This window comes from Cyprinus carpio, chromosome A3 (assembly GCF_018340385.1).
Source record: "Cyprinus carpio isolate SPL01 chromosome A3, ASM1834038v1, whole genome shotgun sequence".
Lineage (NCBI taxonomy): Eukaryota > Metazoa > Chordata > Actinopteri > Cypriniformes > Cyprinidae > Cyprinus > Cyprinus carpio.
This window is the reverse complement of record NC_056574.1, coordinates 9,533,780-9,546,893: the sequence shown is the minus strand read 5'-3', so window position 1 is coordinate 9,546,893 and position 13,114 is coordinate 9,533,780. Positions and strand designations below refer to the sequence as shown.

The window sequence follows — 13,114 nt, the reverse complement described above, 5'->3', positions numbered from 1 at the left end:
ATGCACAGCTTACGCAGAGTTACAATGTTTGTAAACTTTTGATCTTTTTTTTTTTTTTTTTTTTTTTTTTTTGAAAATTTACAACAATGCTTGATCAAAATAAGACAAACGCAAAATCATGGAGGATGATTGCTAAACTGGGGACGGGCATGGGCAAAGTGGCACAGGTGAGTCGATTTACTGTGCCGATAAAGCTTGTGAAAGATGTAGGGCGATTACTCAATTATTAGTTTTCGGTCAGAAATGAATCAACAATCTAAATATTATAATAAAGCGGATCGGCTTCACTTTGGAAGAAACCCGGAATGAATGACAGTACTTAAAGTCTGCCCTGACGGTCTTGAACTGAGGTTTTGCATGTCCGAATCACCCCTACATGTTCAGAAGTAAGCTCAACTAGTTCCAGTGTCTTTTACGACGAATGAACACAGTTGTCACACCAGGCAACCTTGCTGCCCTTTCTTCGGTGACAACCGGTGACTTCGTACAACACTCTCATACCGGAGGAATCCATTCACCTCTTTGCTGGTCAGGATACTTTAGAGTATTTGTTACGTCATCAGACAACACCTTCACATTTCAATTTCCAAACAAGATCGAGGTCCGAAACCGACTTGCTACTGCTGGTTGTATCACAAGATGAGATGTAAATCTGAGCCAAACGAATCTCTTTGTTCACATACAGTCATTGAGCAAATTCACTGTAGTCACCACCTACGACGTAATTCGTTGAATAGCAGTTCATTAGTTTTGTGTTTTCCGTCAGAATCTTCGCAGGTTGTTGCTGGCTTAGATTTGTTTCACACAACAAGTGAAGTTGAATACCATGAGAATGTCGCATGCGAAATCATTGTATTTTTGTTTCTCACTACGGACAGCATTGTTGAAATCAACGATAATAGCAACAGAATTTATTGTTACAGTGTAAACGTAAATGGGGCACTGAAGGCATCTGTTGTTAATTATATCCTCTGGATCTTGGGCTTTACTGGTTGACCATCATGCCAAGTGTTTGTTAAATTCAGTAGATTTACACATTTCCATCTTCAGATATTTTGTTTTGCACCACACGTCTGTGGCTATTTTAGACGTCTTCGTCAGCCCGTCATACTGGTTCATTCCACAGAATGGTGGTGCCGGGATAGCCAATGTATATTGAATCTTTCTTTGCTTGAGCAGCAGCTGCTCTGTGATCCTGCAGCAACAGGAAGCATATGATATCAATCATCAAGTCACTTCATGTCTCGTAAATATTCACGACTCAGAATCCAAACTTTATCCTGTCCGTAGAGCAGCTAAAATGAGAAGAAGGAGCTCAATGATAGCCAAGGGCGAGGACGCGGATCGTGTGCACAGGATGCGGTAGTGAGGTGGAGAAGGTGCAGAGCTTCAGTCACAACCGAAGGTGTAGTTAGCCCTGCTACAGATACAGAAAATAGATCTATAGCGAGGCAACAAGGACGTGGACTGAGGGCGAATATCGGCGAACACATACGGCACCACGAAAGGACGATGCACAGTGCAATTAAACCTGTGTAACTTCACTGATGGAACGCATTATATGTGGACTGTTTACTTTAACGCCCAACCTTACATTGAGAAATCTACGGTTGTCCCCGCCGCGTTGTCGAGATATCGGTTTTTCACATAGGGTTCTTCTGGAGTTGGGGAGCAACAGTGAGATTAGACAGATCAGAAAAGTCCACAGTCAGCTACCTAACGACGCCCTTTCAACCCAAGAGATGGGAAGATTGCTCTTTTTACAGTCCCACTCATAATGTTGTGTGCGTGTTGTGAGATATAACAGTTGAAGTGTGTTAAACAAGACAGTTGAGCTCATCATATTGCAACTCTTGTGAAGGTCTATGTGTGGTTTCAACGCTGACAAACTCTGTGGCTTCTGGTTAGATGTGTAACAAGCTTCACATGCTTCAGATCAGTTGTACTTTGAGCCATATCTCCGACACTCTATGAAGGATAGATGATGGCATACAGATTGAAACATAACCATTTTTTAAAACCGTTGGTATAGCAAACATGCTTAATTGAAGCTAATGGACAAAGACCATTATAGGCTAAATACCAAAATATGGTACACACGTTTATTAATAAAATATAGGCTAGCCTATTATGCACAGGAAAGCAGACAAGCCCAGAATAGCTATAAACAGGCCAAAACCTAATATAAAGTAAATCAAATGTACATTTAGTAAAACAGGCACACATTATACAGATAACGGTCAATCATAATGATCAATCATCAGTATTCATGTCTTGTAATATTCATACTAGAACACAAGCTTACCGGTCCCTAAAATGATAAGGAAGACAGCTTCAATGATCGGCCCAGCATCCTGATTCAGTCAAATCCTCAGATTCTCCTAGAAATCTAGTGAACTGAGAAGATGCCTGAAGACAAGAAACACACAGCATTTTACAAAAGATATATGACGTCCAATAGGAATAGTACACACTAAACCTGTGTGCACCACATCATTACATAATACACTTTTAAACGTATAGTATATCATGTTGGATAGCACAATTCATATCAAATAATGACTTTCATCAAATAATGATGTTCACTGATATGCAGAGCTTTTTATTTAACACAGAACTTACCTGAGGATATTTTTGTCAGATTCTCTGTTTTCCTTTGGCTATTTTCCAGGAGCCACGATGAGAGACGATCAGAAAAGTCAGTCGCTCACAGATAAACAACAACAATTCTTCAAACCAAGAGATGAGGAAGGCTTTTTTATATTTCAAATATTCTTTATGTGTATTTTCTGGGTGTGTGCATGTGTGTAGTAAGAAATGACACATCATCAAGGAAGTAATATTCATCTGTTGTGTCTGAGGAGGTTGTAGTTTCAGTTGTAGTAGCCTATGGAAGTGTAAATGAAAATAAATATATACAAAATTAAGAAATCTATTGAAAATACCTCCAGAGAACTAAGAAACAACTATTTTCTATATTTTCATAAAAAATAATTCACCAATTACAACAGTTCTACTAAAAAATTTACCGTAAAGCTATAGCCATACCACTTCTGCAATATTGTATGCACAAAAATGTTTTTAATTTGCTTTGATACATCTATAAATAGCTGATGTGTAATTGTGATGCATCTAGATCATCTAAAATGTTTTGCTCATCTAGGAAAGTGATCAAAATGATTAACCTGATCAACCGGTCGATCTACTAGTTGGGCGTCACTGCCATAATTTAACCGTTAGCAACAAAGAAACATTAATTCAGTGTCTATTTTTAGTAGTAGATCATCATCAGTCATTGATAATTTTTTATATTTCATTAACATTCACTATTTGGTTGGTTCACTGCCAAAATTCAAACTAATAACTGGAATCTTAAAAATAAGTTTTATGGGTTATGGTTAGGATTCTAACATATATGCTCATTTTACAGGGAAGAAAAGCCACCAAAGCAGTCACATGCTTTAAACTTTCCATAAACAATAATTGATATGATGTTTCAGACAGCATCATTTACTGGGTCATGTCAGATGGATTTCCTGCCAAACATATGGAAAGATACAAGGTATAAGCAGTTGCTTTTGAAAGCTCTCAAACAGGTATCACAATTTAAAGATGTATCACATGTTTTATTTTTGACTAAATGGTCCCTTATAAAGGAATCCTCATGCACATTCACAAAAGTTTGCCATTTCATTCAGTTATTACACATTTTCAGGGCACTGTTATATTTTTCATTCCTCTTCCAGGACCTCTACATCCATGCCATATCCAGTCAGATATACTTAGATTTTCTGAATCTTTGCAGCTGGATGTGAAACTGCACTCATGCATAATCTATTTTTAAATAAACAAGTGGTTCCCTGTAGGCTGATATCCAGCTTTATATCGCAAGGCTTCTGTATTTCACTGAATTTAAACTTTGATACTTTTCTTAAAAATATTATTTATTTTACTTCACTGTCTGCAGAATTTTTGTGCATCACCTTTTTTTGAAGAAATCCCAGTAAACACCCATATAAATGCTTAAAAGCAGAAGTTTCAGTTCTTGACCCCCTTTGACTATAGACATAATCTTGGAGACATTAGAAATCTAACATTTTGCTGCTCAAGCCTCAGAAGTGCTCTTAGTGACAAGGAGTATCCTCCCAGGAGATTTCAGTATTGTTACAACTGACAAGTTAAAGAGGTTCAATGTAAAAGTTTAATTTTGGAAATTTTATAATGGCTCTGCCAGTGGATATAACTGTATTTAACTGTCAAGCAAAAGCTCCACCCCTCACCACAATGCAGCATGAAAAGTGTTTAAATGCCATCTTATTTCTGTAGGTCACCACTGGGGGAAAGAGTGGAGATTTGCTCAGTTTGAGGGCAGATATAATCTCTCCACCTGCACATTCATTTATATCCAGAGCACAATTCAGAACTGAAGAACTGTCTCCCTTTCAAATTTACCACAATACAGGAAGTTGAATCAGTAATTTAGCAATTCTCAGTTCAATTCAAGTTCAAGAGCCACTGCAGAGGTTCATTTTCCCCCAAACACAATGTTATGCAATATTTTAGAAATATCTTCCAGCACTTTCAACCTCACTTTATATTTCAGTCATGTGACACAAAACGGTTATGTAGCCTATAACTGAAGAAATTAATCAGAGAAATATGATTTGTCTGATTCAAAACCATTTAACACTGCATTTAGTCTGATATCCAAAAACAATTTAAAAGCAAAAATAAGCATTTTACTAACAGTTTATTGAAGAATCTTCATCTGACCAGCACAAATTCAACAAATATTATAGCAAAGCAAAGGCAATGGAAAATAACTACTTCACAACAATATCCTGTGATGTTAAAAGCTTAAAATGAAGACATTTTGCATCTCTGTAACTTACTTGTGGAGACAAAACTGGACACAACATTACAGTAACAGAAAAATAATAGTAAATAAAAAGCAATAAGTAAATATGGCGAACGAGTATGTATTATGGAAATCATGCAAGGAGGTAAATTTAAAACACTCAACATACATTTTGAAGTATTACTGTAGCTCAAACTCTACAGCAGCAGCGCCGTTTCTGACCACTATGAAGGCCGGTGTGAGTTTCTCCATCAGTGGGATTGAGTCTTTGTACGAGCATCTGATTCTGTCCTAGACAACCACATGGTCGGCCTATAAACTGACTGTTTGTATCGCCTTGACTGGCCATTAGCTTTCGATAAAAGCATCTGCAAAATGCAGAAGTGTTAAACGTTGATGTATTTTTAAGGAGCTTAGTTGGTTTCTTGAAAGCCACTGCACAGTTCAGGTCACTTCTTTTTCCAGAGCTTTTCAACCTGTACACAGTATCACACCAGAGACTTTTATGATATTTTCTTGTCTTGACAGCAGTGACTTTAAACTTCTCATATGGAGGAATCAGCACCTCTTTCTGGTCAGGATACTTTGAGTATTTTATCACATCAGCACCTTCACAAGTTTTGATTTCAAAACAAGATTTATTTCCAAAATCTTGTGCTACTTTACGTTCAAGAGACGATGATGTAAATGAGCCGAAACGAACCTTTTTGCCTGTAACATAAAAAAAAAAAACCAAATTAACAACAAACATACGTTCTCTCACATCTCTTTTGTGTTTCAGTCAATATCTGTATCGCATCGCTTAACAAAAAGTGAAGTGAATACCATTTAAATGCCTGGTTTGTGTAGTTTTGCTTACCATTACGAACAGCCATATTAAAATTGCGGTATATGTTAGAATTAAGGTTGGTGTACACGTAAATGGCAATTGAATGATTCCTTGTCAAGTTATCTTCTGGTGCTGTGGCGTTCACTTCACCTTCCTGCCAAGCATTTCTAAAATCAGTTGAGTTATTGATTTCCTTCTTTAGATATTTTGTCGTCACCAGATGTGCCATTTTCACTGTACAGCCATCATATTGATCATCAACTGAATTCAGTGCCATATCCAGTGGATAAATCTTTCTTGCAGCAGCTGCTCTGTGATCCTGCAGCAACAGGAATCATAATGATCAATCATCAGTATTCATGTCTGTAATATTCACACTAGAACACAAGCTTACATGTCCTAGAGCAGCTAAAATGAGAAGAAGAGCTTCAATGATCAGCAGCATCTTGATTCAGTCGAATCCCTCAGATTCTCTAGATCTAGTGAAGAGCAGATGCTGAAAGACAACCAGAGACACAAGTTTAATTTACAATAGAGTAATGACAGTTAAGAAAAAACATAACACAAAAACACTTAAGAGAAATGAAGAATGTTGTGTCACCTAAACTTGTCATGTTCACTGATGGACCCAAATACCTGAGAATACGCTTGTCTTTCTGTCGGCTTCTGAATCTTGCTTCCGTTGTTCCGAGTTTAGGAGCAACAGCGAGAGGAGAAGGTCAGAAAAGTCAGTCACTCACAGCCAAAAAACAACAGCAGTCTGAGAGATGAGGAAGTTTGCCCTTTTTAAACATTGCTAGTAATGAGTGTGTGTATATTCTGAGCCTCCAACATTAGAAAAATTAACACAGGCACAGGAGACAAATGCCCATTTTTTCAGTCCTTTCATAATCACTCATTATCCAATAAATGCTGTCTGTCCAAGACTTCTGTGTTTACAATCTTTTTTTGCAATGATGCCATCACTGCTTTCAATGAGAGACATTTGCTGTCAATATACTAACTCGAAAGGCATGGTGATTTAGAATCATCAAATTATATTTATATACTTAATTATTTGAATGGATGTCAGTGGAGGAGAGACTTCATAACACTCCCATTCATAAGGAAACAGGCTTGTTTGAAAAACATGCCTGTGGCAACATTTCTACAAAATATTACTTTGCTCCTTTCACATTTTGCAGCACTTTCAAAGCAAAATATCCACTTACATTGGACAACATTGTACTGTTATTTGAAATGTTCATGAGACTGCTGTTTTTCATTTGTCATTTCACTCTCAGGTCCTCATTTACCTTTTTTTTATGCCAGAATTTTTTTGCAAGATATATTTAGGGTTTTGGAGAAGCTTTGCATCTGGATGTGAAACTGCTCTTGTGCATACTCTCAAACAAACATGTGTTTGGTTCCCTTCTTCTGCCTCTGCTTATCTCGAGTTCAGGCTGGTGGTCTTTTCCTACTCCAGTTCCCTTTTACTCTCTTTACTCTGTTTCCTGTCTCATTTCAAACAGCACTATCAAATTAAGCCAGAAAGGCTAAGAATATAAAATTCTGCTGAACAAATTCTCTGTATGATGTAACAAATGCTAATAAGCAAAAGTTTCTGTTCTTGAACACCTTTGACTATAAAGACACAATTTTGGACTCTTTTGAAAGATAACACTTCACTCCTCAAGCATCAGAGAGCATTGAAGAATTAAAATTCTGGAAATTTTAGTTTTGTAATCCTGACCAGGAAGAGCGTCTGTTATACAATATAAGTGAGACTCCAGTATGGCATGGTTCAGGTCCCTTCTTTTCCTTACAGGTGTCAGATACGAAAAAAGATGCAAATGAGCGATAACAGACATAATTATATATGCAGATTTTAAACCAAAATCATTGGAATTACATTTCCACAGACTTTAATCTTCTTCAGTTCAATCTACTTCAGGAATATCATTCATTGTCTGAGGCACAGATGTTTCCAGTTAATTCTGAATGTTAAGATGATGCATTTATGTTTTTAAATGATAGTTCCTAAAACTGTTTTATTGCTTCAATCCTGACAATTCTGCAAGTGTAAACTGAATAGTGAAATCACATGCCTGTTAGAATATGAATACATTTCATGAAATTGATTACAGAATTTTTTTTTTTTTTTTTTCAAAAAATATTAGAAAATCATATAGAAAAAAACAGTAGTTGGTGGTTAAGCACACTCTCATACTTAAGCAGTACTAACAATACCAAGTAACAAAAACAAAAAATATTTCTCTGTGGTCTCCGATTTGTGCATAACATACACTTTTAGGAAAATTGCATCATTACATCAAGTTTCAGTTTGTATTTGGTCAGTGGCATAAGTTGAGCCCCTCACATACTGTATAACAGATCCACCTAAAGAAAAAAAAAATATATATATATATTATATATATATATATCTTTTTTTTTCTTCTTACCATTTCATTGTGCCTCTCTGAGGCTTGAGGAGGGAAGTGTTTGGTTTCAAAAGAATCAAGATCGTGTCTGTAGTCAAAGGGGTTCAAGAACTAGTATTTATATTTGGCCACATAATTTTTTTTTAATTTGATCCACGTGAGAAGGGTAAATCTAGGATTTTATTTATGTACTTATTTATGTACTCTTTTTGTTTTCTACAGTTTTTTGTCAGTTTACAGAATGAGAACAATTAAAAATTGTACTGCCTAATGTAGTGATTGGTCATTTGTTAATTTCTTAGCACATGACGTCTCAGAACACACACGCCTTATATCCAATATAAAAATCCAACTTTCTCATCTCAGTTTGAAGATCATTGTTGTCATCTAGCTGTAAGAAACTACATCTTCAGATCTTCTCTTGCTACTGAACACCTTAAACTACGAAAACAAAACTCAGAATCTGACAAGAGACAACAATATCCTCAGGTAAGCTGCTGTTGAAGGGAAGATAAATCCACTGGATATGGCACCGGATTCAGTTGATGATCAATATGAGGGGTGTAGAGGGAACATGGCAAACCTGGTAGAGACAGAATATCTAAATAAGGAAATAGCTGCATTTAAAACGTTTTGGCAAAGAGGTACAGAATATGTAAAAGAACCAAAAGATAACTTGAAAAAGAATAATTTAATCGCCATTTATGTGTACACTGATTATGGTGTATTTGATGATTTAAATAATGCTGTTTATAATGATAAAGAAAAATACAAAGACAAGGCATTTAAATGGCATTCACTTCACTTTCTGTTAACAGAAGCGATACAGATTCTGAAGAGACAACAAAATAAATGCTATGATACTTATTCTGATACAGAAGATACATACACATATGATAATAATTTTGAAGATGTTCGCTTTGGCTGTTTTACATCCTCTCTTGATCATAGCAAAACTAAATTTTTTGGAACTAAAACTTGTTTTGAAATCCGCACGTGTGAAGGGGCTGATATTACAAAATATTCTAAGCTTCCTCATGAGAAAAAGGTGCTGATTCCTCCATACTAGACATTTAAAGTCACTGCTGTCAAGAAAAGAGCAGATCAGCCTGATCTCTGGTGTGAAACTGTGTTCACTTTGAAAAGCACTGGAAAAACAAGTGAGCTGAACTGTGCAGTGGCACCTAAGGATACAACCAAACTTTAAATCTACATTCATATTAAAAGGTGTTTGAATTATAAATATAACATATGATAGCTTGATTCATCAATGTTATTAAATGTTTTGAGTAAATAAAAATGAGCCTTCATATTACAATGAAGTTTATGAATATTTAAATGCAGCTCTGTACAATAATTTGGGACATGTCAAAATAAAACTAGAACCCTGGTTTTGTGATTTTGTTCTTTTCTAGCATTTCTGAATGGATGTCATTCACTCAAAAAAACAAAAAGAAAAAGAAGAAGAAGAAGAAGAAGAAGAAGATGAAGAAATCTGCTGCTTGTTCAATATACTTGATTAAAACAAGTCGGTGCAGCACAATTCAATGTAATTACATCATGTTCAGCCAATGTATAAGACATCACTCCTAAAAGTCTTTGTATAATCCACAGTTATCTATGCACTCTCTTCACATTAAAATACTGTCTATATGAAAAGCAGGACCAACCTTCTGGATGAGAAGATATGAATATATGTGTTGATATGAATGGCACAGCTAGTTAAATGAGGGAGATTCGTGTGTGTTATGCTGGCCAGTCTCTGAATTTTATGGCATCTGTGTAAAAGGCAACATATAAAGCACATAAACATGTTCGGTATCAGTGAGATCTTTACGACATTTGACATAAGTGAAAATGTACCTGTGAACACATCCTTCAGTTCATTCTTAGGCTACACTAAATGGGTTGAACATCAATAGAAGTATCACTGATACCATCACTGAGCTCAAACATTTAGACAGATCTATATTGTAAATAAAGCCATTAAATCACAAAGCCAAGCACAGTGATGATTTGAACCAATTTTGGTGACGATCAGTCAAACTTTGACAGAGTAAAGATGATAAAACAGTATGTGAATCAGTTCAAAATGGCAGAAAGTTATGTGACCCCTTTGAAAATTGGTACCAGTTAAGTGTGTGTGTGGTGCTGTAACCACTCTGCACAAGCACAAGAGCTTTGCTTAAATGCAGCCTTTTCTCACAACATGGAAAAAAATTAAGCATAAATTCATATAATACAGTACTTTACTTGTATGCTTTGTTTGCAGAATGAGTTGATGAATCCTCTTCAGTCAAGTGGGTTCAAGGTATCCCATAAGGTCTCCCATTCCTCCAGAGAAACATGCTTTCTGCAGTGAAAGGCAAAAGGCTGTAACTTTTTGGTCTAAAATAAGCTATTGATATTTTTGGGATGTTCAAGACCTCGTTTATCATGTGGTTAAGTATCTTGAGTCAGTTTTTTTTTTTTTTTTTTTTAAACAATAATGGATTGTCTTAACAGAAATTTCAAAAAGCCCATGAAGAAACCAAGTCAGAACACAGTATAACATCAGTTACCACTTTGTGACTTTGTTTTGGATCCATTAAATTGAGTTACAGTATTCTGCCTTTGTTTTACTGTCCATTAAAGGGGTCATATGATGCTGCTAAAAAGAACATTATTTTGTGTATTTGGTGTAATGAAATGTGTTTATGCAGTTTAAGGTTCAAAAAACACATTATTTTCCACATACTGTACATTATTGTTTCTCCTCTATGCCCTGCCTTCTGAAAACCCGCCAATTTTCACAAGACTCATTGGTCTGAAAAGCGAGGTGAGCTGTGATTGGCCATCTATCCAGTGCGTTGTGATTGGCCGAATACCTCAAGTGTGTGACGGAAATGTTACACCCCTTAACATATTGTGATGCCCTATCCGGCAGGAGCGACGAGAAATAAACATTACAACCCATTATAAACGTGATATAAACATGATTTCTAGTCGTGTCCTCTTTTTTAAAACCCAAAAAAAAATATTCTCCTCCTCAACAAAAAAACATCACAAAACACCGCGGCCTAGAGTGAGCTGCGGCCGGCTTGAGAGAGAAGAGGCGGGCAGCTTGAGAACGACGCGGCCGGCAGATTCTACGAAGGAGTGTCTGTTGAGCTTGCGGCAACCACATATGATGACCCCGGGCTGGACTCCGCTTCATCCACAGTGAAAGCCGATCCGGTGATCCACTGTGCAAAGTTGATGTATTTCCTCAGTGACCAGCATGGATTTCATTGCTGGTTATCTCACATTTCACTGCTGGTTATATATGCTCTATATAATTGTGTATGTGACAAATAAAAATCTTGAATCTTGAATCTTGATCAGCTCCAGGCATGACAAAGTAGTTTCTCTTTCACAACCAAACACACAGCATCTATACAACAAGGCAGCGGTGGCAACAACAATACTACAACGAGAATAAAAGGTACACCTTCTTTCTTTGCATGAACATCTGGGCGGCATTATGCAAATATTCCCACATACTGACGTAGAGATGTTGGGGCGTGTTAGAACGAGCCATTTCAGGGGGGCGTGGACGAGTGTTAACTTTTATAAAGAATATCTCTTTGGGTTTGAGACTTTAGTGTTTGCAACTTTACAGATCTTCTTTATGCACCAAGAGCTTGTAACATTCCAAAGAGAAAGGAAAAATTTAAATTGCATCATATGACCCCATTTAAAGTTTCCCACTTTTACATTACAGTGTAGCCTGTGTACTGTCATTCATCTGTCACTGAAGCACTTCTGACACACTGAATATACTGAATAAAAGTGTAGGTAAAACAAATATTGTTGAGTGGCTGTTTTTATTGATAGTGTTTAAGCATGGCCCATTGCTCTCGAGGGAAAATGATGGTCGAGATCGCTTTGAAATGCAGATATCATGGACAAGGTAAGAAACACAAAAGTTCCATTAGACAAACAAATTAGATTGCCATCTACCAAACTCCTCCATATAACAAAGCAATGTAAAGAAGCAAGGACTAGATAACCTGCCAGCAATAATTGTAAATAAACCCAAAGTTGTTTCAAATATTTTTTTTTCTTTCAAAAAGAAGATTATTCACTCAGTGCAAGCCTGTGAGTCTGGGGCTGCCCACTTCTAAGTTGCACGACTATGTACTCTAATGCCGTGTTAGCATAGCCTGTAGCATGATCAGTATAGTAGCTATGTCTTGCATCCTTTTTTACATTAATGAACACTGCAAATGAATTGGTTGCAAAAGTATCCACTCACATGTTTAACTTTTTGCCTGGTTGTTACAGTCAGAAAAACAATTACTGTAATACTGTCAAATACTGTCACATTACTTTGTTTGTTTGTTTTTATGCATTTCTTTGGTATGATATTGTTGATTAGATTGAATAAAGTAAATATGCATGGTTAATGCAGTGAATGTTTATGTTGTGAATGCTGGTTGAGTTTATTTTCTTTTGTTTGTGTATTTTTCTTTGTTATTTGTTTTCTTTGTAGTTTTGCGATGCTAGGAAATTGTTAAGATGCTGTGAAATCAATCAATGTTTCTAATGCATGGAGAAAGTTTGCAACAAAGAATTGAGACAACAAATACTTCAGCAATAAAGTTTATAGCATCTGAGTAAAATAAATTGAAGGCACCCATCAAAAACTCTCTGCCTCTTTTGTCGACATTGAAGGACTGCTACAATTACTATAATGATTTTGTAAATGGTGATCAGCAACCAAATATTGATAATGTGGAAGTTACTGCCTCTTGCCTTGGTGTGACTTCTCACTTTTTTGCAGACAATACAAAGGCAGAGGACAGTATGTTTATGTTGTTATGTTTTTTTTTTTTTTTTTTTTTTTTTTTTTTTTTATGTAGATCCTTTTAATTACTAAAACATCTAATTGACAGATTTCCAGTATCCTACTTATAATTGTCCTGGACAAATAAAAATAAAAAAGTTATTTTTTTCAGTTCCACACAATAGCAAGTTGTCTTTTGG

At 36.1% G+C, this 13,114-nt stretch overlaps 2 pseudogenes; one reads left to right on the top strand and one right to left on the bottom strand.

The window, feature by feature from the left end:
* Window positions 1–4,731: 4,731 nt before the first annotated feature.
* Window positions 4,732–6,471, bottom strand: LOC109053822 (annotated as a pseudogene).
* On the top strand, window positions 6,270–9,314 carry LOC109086578 (annotated as a pseudogene).
* Window positions 9,315–13,114: the final 3,800 nt, after the last annotated feature.